Source organism: Mya arenaria, chromosome 1, assembly GCF_026914265.1.
Source record: "Mya arenaria isolate MELC-2E11 chromosome 1, ASM2691426v1".
Classification (NCBI taxonomy): Eukaryota; Metazoa; Mollusca; class Bivalvia; order Myida; family Myidae; genus Mya; species Mya arenaria.
In genome coordinates, this window is record NC_069122.1 from 32,232,966 (window position 1) to 32,247,322 (window position 14,357).

Genomic DNA, 14,357 nt, shown 5'->3' on the forward strand with positions numbered 1-14,357 from the left:
GATTTACATCTGGTAATAGGAACCATTTCCTTCACACTACTTAGCCGATTTCTTTCACTATTGTCTTAATTATGCACCAGTCAATTGTAACCACGCCCCCCAGGTCCGGGGGTATACCGCGGATAGCCGGGGAAATGGGCCGTGTTTTTACCTTTCGGGTGTATTTGTTCAAAGGAATGTTTTACTAATGTTGCAGTTAAATCGACATATTTTATGAAATGGATACTATAGTCTTAATTATGCACCAGTCAATTGTAGCCACGCCCCCCCCCCCAAGGTCCGGGTGTATACCGGGGATAGCCCGGGAAATGGGCCGTGTTTTTACCTTTCGGGTGGCCCCGGAGTGCCGGGTGAATGCGGTGGTTTTGTCTTCGCTTTAGATATAGCGGGGAATGGGCCTTACCTAGGGTCCCTGGGGTACGGGGACATTTGGCGGGGATTTTACCATATGTTCGATTTTAGCCGGGGTTGGCTGGACCGAAATTCAACCTCCCCGCTATTTCCCGGACCTGGGGGAGCCGTGGTTACAATTGACTGGTGCATTACTAATCAAAATACTAAGAGACCATGCAAAGTACAGTGTGTATATACCACGTTATAAATTACGTTATATATGCTTCGTCGGAAGGCAAAATTGCTGAAAATGAAGACTTAAATCAAAGATAACTTTTCATTTACAACACCATTTGAAATGAAACAAAGGGCAGTCTATGCCGCTTAAAGAGCCCCGCATTTGTTATATTTTCGAAATTTGATGAGGTCACTAATTTTATCAAACACTTCGACAAACCTGTTTCCAAAATAATGTTTTGACAGTACTCCGTCAGACAACATAACGTCACTTTCTTTGGTAAAATATTGTGAAAAGGTTTGTCGAAGTGTTTTAAGAAACTAAACTCGAAATCAAAATTTGGTTAAAAAACGAAGGTAGGGCTCCGTAATCGGCGTAGACTGAGCTATGTTTTACAATGGTGAAGAAATAGTAAAGTTATCTTTGTTTAAAGTATTTTTTCAAAATATTGCCTTCCGACGTAGCATTTATGACGCAATTTATCACGTGGTATACACACACTGAAAGTATGGACTGTCCTTGACTGTAGACCCGATATCAAAATAATTATACAGCTGAAAAACACATTCAAAAAAGCCTCTTCGTCCTTGCCATATGAATATTCATAAATTAAGGCTCTGTGCTTAACTTGCAAGAACATGTACTGAAAAATTTGCGTCTTGTTTATATAAAACAGCTAGTTGTTCTTGATGGCCCGAGAGGCCAAAAAATGCCGGCAGCGATGTATTGTACAACATGTGTTTCATAAAAAGAACTACGATTCCGGCAATAACACTTCAAGCCCGTAGAGGCAGCGCCTTAGTTCATATTACTATTATTGAAACTGTAAGCCATGCAAGAGTTAAGACCGCATTCCCGCGCAACATCGTACCAAAGAAAGTGACGTTATGTTGTTTTTCACAATCTTGTAAAATAGATAGGGAAAAACCAAACTTATCGGACATTACTTATGTTCACAACTCGTAAAATAGTTTAAAATAAAAAAATAGGTTTTTCCTTATTTTATTTTATAAGTTGAAGGGGCTATACACCAAAATCGGTAAATACATTATTTCCACAAGACAAGCATAAAATTGTCAATACGAGCTAGTATGAGGCCGATAACACATCATTTTACATTATTAAAAGAATGGTTTGTCGCTGTCTCAGGTGAGTTAACCCGTTTAGAAATAGCGCAAAATGGTTTCCCAGTTTATATTATGTTTATGTATCATGTGAAAATCACGTGATTAATAAAGATACATATTCTGACGCTATTTTTAAATTAACGGACATTTATGTGGTAGAAAAACCCATTAAATTTCGATTTGAAAACATACTCAAAAACTGCGAAAGCGGCATGTCTCTTAAGCGATATGATACATCAGTAAGTTAGATTCTTTGTGTTGTACACAACGATATTATTTCCATGTATGTTTCATTTTTTTCTTGAAATTGTATTATCAGTTGTCTAGTCTTATATTCAATGCACCAAATGTTGGTTTGACTGATATGCATTTTTCTGACTGTAAAAAGTCCTTGCGCGAAAGTGTCTTGCTCTTTTGACCACGAACTTCATTAAGACGTTATTCCTGGCATTTTTTTAAATTTTCAGTGAACTCCTTTTCAACTCCGAACATCCATACATGAAAGGCGTTGGAATTACTATAGTCATTTTCCAAAGTTCAGTCTTAAACAGAAGTTTTGTTTGATAAATGAGATCGTGTTTTTGTTTTCAAACAAATTCAATTATAACAGTATTTACCGGCGTTCAAAGAAAATATCTGCTTTTCAAGTACTATTCTATTCTTAACAGGTTTACTGGCATGCCGATGAGGGGTTTTAAATATTACCTTGTCGACGGTCATTTGCTTATTCACATGATACTTGTTGACGAAAAAAGCCCTTAATATTTCGCTAAATCACTTGGCTCTTGGCCAAGCTTATTGATGTATATAATGTAACATATAGGATTTCATACTACCAGCTATTTAAATCCTGAGTATTACCTTTATCTGTTTAGAGAACATATCCAAGTAAGAATCATTTAATTTATCCGTTTGATATTCAATGTGGGATAAAGAAATGGAAATAAAGTGCTTACTTTATGTGCGTGCGTGTGTGTGCGAGTCTTTGTTTTCGGTCGAATAAGTATGACTAATATTTCTTTAAATAGAGCCAATAATTGAAAGAAGAATGGAGTCGACACAAAAAACAAGTACATGTATTTTCGAAGACGCTTAGTGCCCAGATAGCAAATCCCCAAAAGCCGCACTAATTATGCAATTAACACGCGAGAGTGCTTGATGTCACGCTTGTTTCCACGTATCAGTCTTCAGGGCAAAGTGCATCAACGTTTAGTTAACAATAATTGAAATCCCAGTAATCAATAAAGCTGGAATTTCAAACTCAGAAATACAACATCTTCTTTTTCAAACAATTAATAAAAATATGACGAAGTGACAATTTAAAATTCGAAAGCACAACAGCAACAACACAACGCAAAGTTTCTTTTTTAATTTTATCAGAATGCATATTCATTCAACCTTTTCAAATACACTGTGAATTTACATTCATCAGGTTTTGTACTGATGCTTGGAAACATTAAGACATTATTGTTGATTGGGATGGCGGCAGAGATTCTGGTGATTGTGGTGGTATGTGAGTTGGATGGTGTTGGTAAGAAAAGATAAGATATTCTTTATTTAAAGTCGGTTATGATAAATGATATGTTGATGTCGGTGGGGTAGGTGGTGGTGGTGGTGGTGTTGGTTGTGATTGTAGAGGTTGTGCTGGTGATGTGTGATGATGATGTTGATGTTATATATACATATATAAACGTTATTTTTCAACAACCGATGATGATGATGATGATGATGATGATGATGATGATGATGATGATGATGATGATGATGATGATGATGATGATGATGATGATGATGATGATGATGATGATGATGATGATGATGATGATGATGATGATGATGCTGGTGGTGGTGGTGGTGGTGGTGGTGGTGGTGATGGTGGTGGTGATGATGATGCGGACTTTCTTGAATTTACAATTATAATTATTCTGTCAAACCTACTACACCAGTCTGTTTACGATATTGAAACGAATACAAATATTTGAATAAGAATACTAGAACTGGTGTCATACCAGATATCCAGACAACTTGAGAAGAAATTAAGAAATTATAACGAAGAAAATCTTTTTAAATGTATTCAAAATCAACTCAAAATATATCCGATCTTAAACACACAGCTTCGTGTGTTAACTTTAAAGATCTCTTACTCCCATATAAGATTTTCCGCAATTGTATCAATACAATTGTTTTAATATATCTAAACGGGGGAATAAATGTCGAAAACAATCGTTCTGAGGGACATCGAGTTTAATTTGAAAGAAGGTGCAGAAAACATCATATTCATATTTGTATCTTATGAGACGATATTGGATCACATAAAATAGTTTTGCACTCACAAATCATTTAATATTTTTATCTTTTCTGCTATTAAATACACTGTTACAATATTGTTACTAGTAATTAATATTTTCCATAAATGCATTATTTAATAATTAGTTAACGGTTTATCACTCAAAATTTATGTTTGTTATACATAATAATGTATATATTGTTTTTAAATATTAGTATCACTTATGAAGACGCAAGCACGAACAGTGAATACACAATAAAACATGCTTAAGAAAAGCAATGAAATGTCACTGTTCAGAATTTAAATATCAACGTGTATGTTAAATATTTTTACCAGAAAAAACAGCATAGTCTCGAAATCTGAAGAAGCAAAGTGTACATGTATTTCAATATATATTGTCAACAAAGTGCCGTTTCCTATACTTGATTATCATTATACCTTTCCAAACTAGTTTATTGACCGGGTAATCACCTTATACTTCGGGCTATAATTACTGACCACATGTGCCAATTATGAACACACAGAGCACAATTATTAAAAACTATATTTTGCCAAACATAAAAGAGTATACATACAAGTAAATCCTTTATACCATGGAGTGACTTATGTAGGTGTCATTTCATCTTGCCTCTTTGTACCATAATTGGATGTAATTAGTCGAGTTTTGATATTCGACTCTTTGCTAAAACAGCCTCTATATAAGTATATATGAATACAAGGCGTGCTCCACTGTCTCTTTGTATCTTCGAGGTTTACAAGCAATCGAACATTTAAATCTCAAATACCATTAGTATTCCAACAATCGATCTAGTATAACAGTTCCTTTTCATTATGAATAACACCACGAACACTTCTTGGAATGGACCACTAGAAGAAACTGAAATAGAGTTGATTTCTCAAATAATTATCATTAACATTGGTGTAATTGTGTTGGTACTAAACGGATGTTTTACATTGTGCCTCATTCGGGTGATAAAGGTGTCCCGAACCGACCAAATGAAATCGTTTTATATGCAGTTATTGTTTATTTCCGTGAATGACATTTTGACTGGTGTAGTCTTTCTCATGTTTGGGATGTTTAAAGTTAATAATATATTCACTTCTATCATATGTGGATATGGTTGTTTCTTGACATTAACATTAGTTATGACGTCTCATATTAACGTGCTCTTCATTTGCATTCATAAATACGCTTCCACAAGGAACATTTCACAAATTAATCAAAGCTGGAAATACAAATACACGAAGGTGCTTGGTGCTTCTACAATTCTACTGGGAATTGCTCTGTTTGTTGCAATCATGTTCATAGGTGGTAAACCTGAATTTAGACGAGAGGGCATATGTGAACTAAGTTCAATTTTTAAACCTGCGATTTCAAGAAGAATGATTGGATCATGCCTAACTGTATTAATATCTACAATCGTCGCCGCCGATGTATTGTCTGTTTACTCACTCCGAAAGGTTTATAAAGTAGCACAACCGACTGTTATATATTCGACTTCTCAAAGTGCGCAGCACATGAACATCACCCCATTGCAAAACCAAAAGAAAAAAAAATCTTACCAGACTTTACTCATGCTTGTTGTATGCTACAACATCAGTCTTATTCCTTTGGTGACACTGGCATTAATAATTGCTGCTGGGGCAGACCCAGCATTGCTTGTACTGCGTATTTCGCTGACATTCTTACAGTTTAATGGTTTAGTCAGTCCCATAATCTGCTGTTGCCGAGTTCAGAGGATAACATCCGTGTTGGCCGACGATTTTAAAACAATTAAACAAAAATGCTGCATTTGACTGACAAAAATATTCACCTGTGCTTCAAAGAATTTCAAAGTAAATTAAAATGTCAGTCATGTGTCTTCTGTGCTGCATTAAACATACCGCGACCTCATTTGTTGAATAAATCATTCTTTAATTTTTATTTTTCTATTATTAAACAGAACATATTCACTGGCCATATCGGGATACCAATTTTCGACAACAGGATTTCCTTCGATCGAACACAGTGAATTATGTATGACCGCCTATTTCTATGAATCTATGAGTTGATATTCTACGCCATTTGTATGTTTTTGTATTCAATTGTTTTTCCTGTGATGAATGGCTTATGAATTGTTTTTTTGCATTTTGTTTAGATAATTGCATCCATTAATAAGAGAGAACGTTATATACAAAAAAAGCAACACAAAAGAGCGCCTCGCAACGAGCAGAAATAATAGTTTGTTGTTTTATCGATTGAACGTGGGCAAAGCTCAATGCTTATTAGCGCCAGAATGATGTTTTTTTCCGAACAAAAACATATTTTCATATGAAAGGCCTGTTCCAAGGTTTAAGTGAAAACCTTCAATTGGGTTTAAGTTATTTAAACAATAAAAAGCATGTCAATATTTTTTATTGTTTTTTGGCAACATAATATTTGTTTATATTTTGAAATCAGCATTGTGGAAATTGTTTTAACGCAATTGGTCGAGTAATATTTATTTTAAATTGAGACTGTTCTATATAATTATCCGTACCTTATTTGTTGATATTGTCTTTGTAACCTCACCTACATATATGTTTTGCATCGCGGATAATACGTGTGAATTCTATGTTAAAGATCGGTATTGGTTTTAAAATATCCCTCAATAAATAAAAAAGTCATAAAAGAGTAAACTAAGCTAGGTAAATTATGTTTTAATTGCAACAGCATGCCCATTTACTAAATACATATTAAACTATTTTCATTCTTAACTTAATTACTTTTGCGAAAAGTTAGTCAAAAACTTACTAGCATATTACTGGAAAGATTCAAATGAATAAAAGGACAACTACTGTCCGTAATAGTATGCCTTTTTTATCTTAATATTAGAATCATTGTTACATATATTAAATATAAATTGCATATACGTAATTTTGAAATTCTGGAAAGTAATGTATGTCGTAAAAAATATATAGCTTTTGTAAATAAACAGATGTTATAAAAATGAAACCTGTACATTGTTCTCAATCGAAAACAACTCCGGATGTATACCGGTACATCGTAAAAGTAGTTTGTAAAATGGATTATTATAATAATATGCTCTAAATGAGTCCCAGTGAAGTGTATTATTGCATATATAATTGATATTTTTAAGAGTCCTCGATATACTTGCATTGTAGTAAACAGAATTCTGACACGGCAATTTTGATAAAAAGGAAATAACTCATCTTTTTGCTGTGTTCTCAACATTAACTGTTTTCATAAGCGGTTAAAGCGGGCGGGGGCACAAGTGTCCGTTCCGCTCCACCCACCCTAACCCTCCACCCCCCCCCCCCCTCACCCCGCGAGAAAGACTGCAAATTAACCATTAATATACCTTATTTTGAACCTTATATTAATACCTTACCAATAAAACGCTGAAATACATTATACATAAATAGTAATATGTATTTACTAAGTGCAATACCCACAAAATAGTGTCATTTGTAACATTGTTGTTTTTTCTCTCCTTTCAAATATATCCCATTTTTACATTATGTTTTGTTTAAAATAAATCCCAACTTTATGAACCGTGTTTGTTTATAAATTTACCCATGTAATATGAAATTATTCATATTATATACTTGTTTTCTATGACATACAAAATTGAACACTTGTTTGTATAAATGTTTATTTTTGCAATAAAAAAAAAAAAATGTGTGTAGACCAAACTTTAGTTCACAACATTTAACAAAGAAGAAGATATATGAAGCTTACATTGTTTGTGTATGCCTTGCTCGGGTCTTAACAGGTACACCTAATGCACTATCCACTATAAAAGGCATTTGACAATATTTTACGGTTATTTTTGCGGCTGTGTAATGGTTCACTCAGAATGTCATTTGTGGACTAATAATTGTTATGTTTCTTTACTTGAATAGCGGAAGCTTTACTGGTTTCCGTTATCTCAGCTTTTTCACTAAGAGTTTGCCAAAAAATCCGGATGAGATGATATCTAATTTCAAACAATATGAAATTTTACGAATGCCTGTTTCCTTAAAAAAATTGACTAATATTAATGAACAACTCATAATTGCTTTCAACGGAAAATTTGTTTTCATTCACGTCTTTCAATACTCGAGCATAGGGGCCAATATTGACTAATATAATGAGTTTAAGGTTGAAACTCAGACTCGAAATCCAGTATGTATTGTTCGATATAATCATAACTGTTTTTAAATAAATACTGCAGATTCATTTTAGGCAATTTTATTTTATTTGTTGTTAATACATGCGATATTATAATGCATAAACAATACATTAGAGTGATGACATTATACAACCATACCTAAGTACTATGTCGAAAACGAATAACAATCAGTGGTACTTATCATTGGATACCGGTACCGGGCTTTGCTTAGTGCTAGGTCAAGGTTTATTCGTAACACCTTTGTCATTTTACATCGAAAACATCATTGGATATATGCCAGTACCTCAGTAGTATTTGTTCGTAAAATTTTAAATAATAGTGTTAATTAATTGTAGTGTTTGAAAGAGTATTACCTATATTAAACTGATTGCCAGTGAAGTGTATTAGTCATTAAGTGATCTTTTAAATTAAATCTTAGACTAATACGTTATCTATTTGCAGCGGCACGGCAGTTAATTGTGATGATTTCGGACATTGTTAATCGTCCATATTTGTAAACCATGTGAGTTTGTTTGAGCAATGCAGAGTTGTTTGATAATTAGTATGTGTTAATTCCACTTTCCAATGTGCTTTGTGTGTATTCCGAGGAAATCTGACAATGACAATGACAAAGTGTATTTGCTATAAGGCCACCGGCCCATTACAATATACAGATATATAGTATTAAATTACAATTTTATGCAAGAGTGCAATGAAAGACAATAAAACTACTATGCAGTTATATGCTTTTTAGAATTTCACTTTTCAATGCATGACACAAATATGTAGAGACACCTTTAACTATAGCAACACAAGATGATGACATGAGTATTCTAAACCTGTAACTGTTAGGAGTTATAAAATATTTATGTGGTATATTTTGGGATCGCAGATCCTCATAGAAGTAACAAACAAGTAAAAAGTGGTATTCATCTTCAATACATTCAAATTGACATACTTTGCATAATCTTCGTTCCCTTGGGACATCAGTCTAACGATCCTTTTCAATTTCTAAATCGTGAGAACTAGTTCTAAAAGATACATGTATAAATTGTAATCATCGTACTAAATTTAAGACATCTAAATACTTTTTGTATCCAAAAGATGACTTGAGGCAAAAAAAAAAATACCTGTGTTTCCGGTAACCCGACCGACCCTATTTTTTCCTCGCCGACCCTAATCTTTTTTTGGACATAAAAGTAAAAAATAATAATAAAAAAATATATCGCAAAAAAATATATATATTTAAATATACCATCATTTTTTTTCGTTGTTTGTCTTTCAATGTCACCGGGGAATAAAGTTTCATTCCTGATTATGTATTACCGAGACGGGAAAACAAAATGGCGGAGGGCGGCGAAGCCTGTCCGATATCTTCAAATTGGCAAACGCATGTTTACGGTCCAAACACGTGGTTGATCCCAGGAGACATATTTTGCTGTCTTTATAATGAAAATATTTTGAACTATAGTTCGCCGTGTTATTTATCTATATCCATGTCCAAAATAAAACTTACTGTTTAACGATTAGGCTTTGCAAACACATTTCATTAATCATTACATTAATTTATCCGCAGTTATCAATGGTTATTTATTTCGCATAATTAAAGTCCCATCGGCTGAAAACTAAACAAAAACCTGCGAAAATTAACAGCACATTTATTGGAATGTGTCGGCTGCAGATAAGACGGTACAATTTGTGACGTCAGAGCACGAGCGGTGACAAGATCAAAGGCGCATGGCTATGGTTTGTATTTAATTCGGTCAGTCGGATACCGTATGATCCCATTTGAATGCCAGGATTTCGCCTAGGCTGGTAAGAAAATACCATATGATCGAAAATATAATAATCATTAATCGTTGTCTTGGAATCTTAAAACAATGATCGAAATGTTTGAATTCATTATAAATATCAATGAAACTTTGATTGTACGAAAATAAGATACGTAAAATAAATCCATATCCGCGTTTACTTGTTCTATTATTAACCTACCTCCACTTGAAGGCCTAGTTTAAGGAGCTCACTGTTGACAAGAAAATCAACGATTTTCCTCAGCAAATAAACACATTTAGTTGATAATTGACTGTTTTGCTCACAGATTTGAAAATATTGGACTGCTGGATATTTCCTTAAAACCGATCACGACTTATAAACGAGTATTGTATACAAAAAAAACACCCGATTTCATGGGCAAAAATGGCAGGAAAATACGGTAATCGAAGGTAAGGAAATGTTTTCAGACATTAAACAATGCTGTTTTATCAGAGTTTTTGTAAATAAGTAAACGCTTAGACATAACATAATAGATCTGATATAACAGAAAATTGCATGATATGGAAACTGTAAAAAAAAAAAAAAAAAAAAAAAAAAAAAAAAAAAAACAATCCCGACCGACCGACCCTTTTTTTTTCGCCATGTAACCGGAAACACAGGTTTTTGTTTTTTTGGCCTGAACTCGAAATATGAGCATAATATTCTACTATTGCTAGCATGACTATGCCAATCCTGTTTATACATGTCGTAAAATCTAATTGCACAGATTTTGATGACTTTTACTCTCTTTGAAACACGAGTCACTTTGTAAACTTACAAAAATATCTTTGTGTGTATTATCTTCTATTGAAAAGTAACATTTAAATTGAAGTAATCATGTAAGCTATATATTCTTAACTTGTTTTGATACATTCCCCTGGTGCAACTTTTAATTAATTATCTTACGTTGTATATTATTTATATTTGGACGTTGGTCTGATATTAAGAAATAAAGAATTACTGAACTTGACTTCTTACAGTATCAGTTTTCTAAACAAAGAGGTAAAATTTAATACCAAACGTTTTAATACTGAAGTGTTACACAAATAGTCTATCACCTGGAATATCAATAAAGTAATTCATACAAAAATTCGTGCATTTCCTGTCATTCGCCAGACAATAACAACAATAATGAAGCCTCAGAGTAGAGGAAAATCAAATATTGTTAACTGGAACGAACACATTCTAAATACATGTCTTGGAATGAGAAATACAACATTCATATAAAACATATGTATGCATAGTATGAGCATAATACATGTGTAACCAACGTTTATTTATGTATTTTTATATTATATAATTCAAATTATCTTCAATCCCTTTGAAAATTATATGGAAAGATTTATTTCAAAAACTGCGTGTTTAACTGCAAAAATCTTATACCTTTAACACGTCACAAATGACAACATTATGTTGTTTTGTGTTGGGTTTTTTCCAAACCATTGTTTATTTCTATTAATGGCTAAATTTCAATTTACTCAATTTTGTAGCAAAATACTGATATTTTGACACTAAGAGCTTTTCAATTTTCGACTAGGATCGAATAGAATCGATATTTATTGAAACGGCCCGCTGAATGTAGAAACATGCTTATTTACTCGGCCAGAATGATGCACGTTTAAAGATGGAAGGCCACCGGAACATCAACAATAAGAACGACATACGCACCGGACATAACATCATTAACCCGTATACCAAGGTCTTTTATTCTTGTCTTAACATAATATTTTATGTCTGATAAAAATTTACACCACTTAACATCGAAAAATTAGTTGAAAAAGCAGATTTTTATAGTAAATGAGCCATAAGTTAATTATACAATACCTTGTCATTTTATGTTATAATAAAATGATTTATTTCCTGCCGGACATAAGTTCAATTATTTATTCATTTGTTTGTTTTTATTTAACACTGGTACATCAGTGAATTAAGAAGCATTATTACTAATGAGTTGGTCATTTGAGGTCTGCACCTTTAGCTGAGTATCGTGCTATACCTCTATGTCATATAACATGTGGCTCTCAACGATGCCAGACAACTTCGATTCGTCAGTGCCATAGTTAAGTTATTCTATATAACAACGCAGTCCGCAAGAACTGAAACAAAGTTTTTCACCAACTTAATAATTTTCTTTAGGGAGGGAATAACAAATGTGACTGGTAAATGGATGATAAATTTAAAACATACGAAAAATTCACAAAGACTTCATGACAACAAAAAATGTAAATTTCATAAACATAGTGTGACATATGGTCTAATATCGATCATATATTTAAATGTTATTACAAAACGGCAAATACATAACCGTTCCAGAGTAATACTAATTGCGTAGGTAGAACCCTCACCGACTAATATAAAATGACTATTATCATAAATTCCATGCATACTACATTTTTCTTTTGATCGAAAAGTCATTGAGAGAAAATAATTCTCGTCGAAAATTTGTATCCTGATTTTGACAGTTACGCTGTAAATAGTTCCACTTCAACGTTACTAAAAACCGTAGAAGTTCATTAGTTTATTCCATAAACGTCAAATGACGCATTTTGGGTCACGCCGAAACCTAGTCCCATGACGAACGTATTAATTCACTCTGAACGTCATCGAAGCACAAGCGAAACAGCATTTTTGTTTAATGTTTTTTAAATCATCACGCAACATGGATGAAATCCTCTGAACTCGGCAGCAGCAGATTATGGGGCTAATTAGACCATTGAACTGCAACAACAATACCGAAATACGCCGTACAAGTAATGTCGGGTCCGCTCCAGTTGCTATTAACACCGACAGTACCACCATCGGAATGAAACTGATGTTGTAGCTTACAACAAGCATCAATAACGTCTGATACGATCTTCTTTTTGCATTTTGCATGGGTTTGGCGCTAACATTCTGAACACTCTGAGAAATCGAAATTATCACAGTTGGTTGTGCTACTTTATATACTCTGCAAAGTGAGGTCACAGACAAGATATCGGCAACGACAATTGTTGAGATTACTACAGCCAGGCCTGTTATAATAAAAATTCTGACATCCTCAGGTTTAAAACTTGTGCTTAGTTGACATGCGCCCTCATGTCTAAATTCAAAATCACCACCTATGTATTTGATTGAGAGAAAAAGTGTTATTCCGAGTACAACCGTCGAAGCACCAAGCAGCTTTGTGTATTTGTATTTCCAATTTTGAGTATTTTGCGAAATGTTCCTTGTTGAGACGTATCTATGTATGCAAATGAAGAGGATATTTATGTGAGACGTCATTACAGCTGTTATTTCCAGAATCATAATATGTCCACATATGATAGAAGTAAGCATTGTATGGACTTCAAACATTTCCAGAATTAAAAGCACAACACCACTCAGAATGTCATTAATGGATATGAACAGTAACTGTACGTAAAACGATTTCTGTCCGGTTCGGAACACACGTTTCACCCTCAATAGACACATTGTAAAAAACAAGTTAAGTACTAACACAAGTACACCAACGCATGAAGCAATTGCTTTAGAAATAGTTGCTGTTTCTTTGTCTTCTTCTAGTCCATTCCAAGAACCAGTCGTTGTATTATTCATTTTCAAAGGAAACGTTATATATTGCTTCTTGAAAAAGAAAGATGATACACATGGGTCAATTTTTGGATGCTTAACACAACCACGAAGATAAGAATATACTTTGATGCAGGCATTTTATCCAATATTATATATAGACGCCGGTTTGGTGACTATCAGTACATTAGAATTAGAGTAATTAAATCAAGCTTACCCAGCGCTGAAACACCCTAATATTTGAATCTCATTAACTATTAAACCAATGGCGAGATTTTCTAGTATCATGACAATCCCGGACTTACCATTACCTAATATAAGTAGTATTTTGTTAAACAAAGTAATTAATTATCGGCAGTCATTGCAACACCAAATCCCTGATCGGAATGGTCAGGAAAAATACATATATTAATTAGCACATATTTAAAATCAACACAAATTACGCAGATGTGTCCTCATTAGTATTAACATGGCACCAAACCACGTTGACGGTGATGTATAAGTTTATTTATACTCGCTTCCGTGCAATGCCCATTAGCGAGTGCTAAGAAAATATTACTAGTATTTAGGGTTTTTTTTGGAGTGTAGTGTTAAGACAAAATGTAACCCTGGTTTGAGCTACCCTGGTTCTTTAACGTTCGTTGATTTATTGCATTGTCATATGGGACCTTGATATAACGTCCCTACCGGAGAACGATTAATATAAGTATAATCTAAACATCGAAATTTAACAAATACTATGTTGTTTTATGTGCTAAACTGTCAAAGAAATTGTCAATTAAAATGGCGTTAATTGCACCATCTCTTGAAAAAAAACACTTGCCGTTATATGGTTAGTGCGCTGTTTCAAAACTTATTTACAGACAGACATACTACATTTC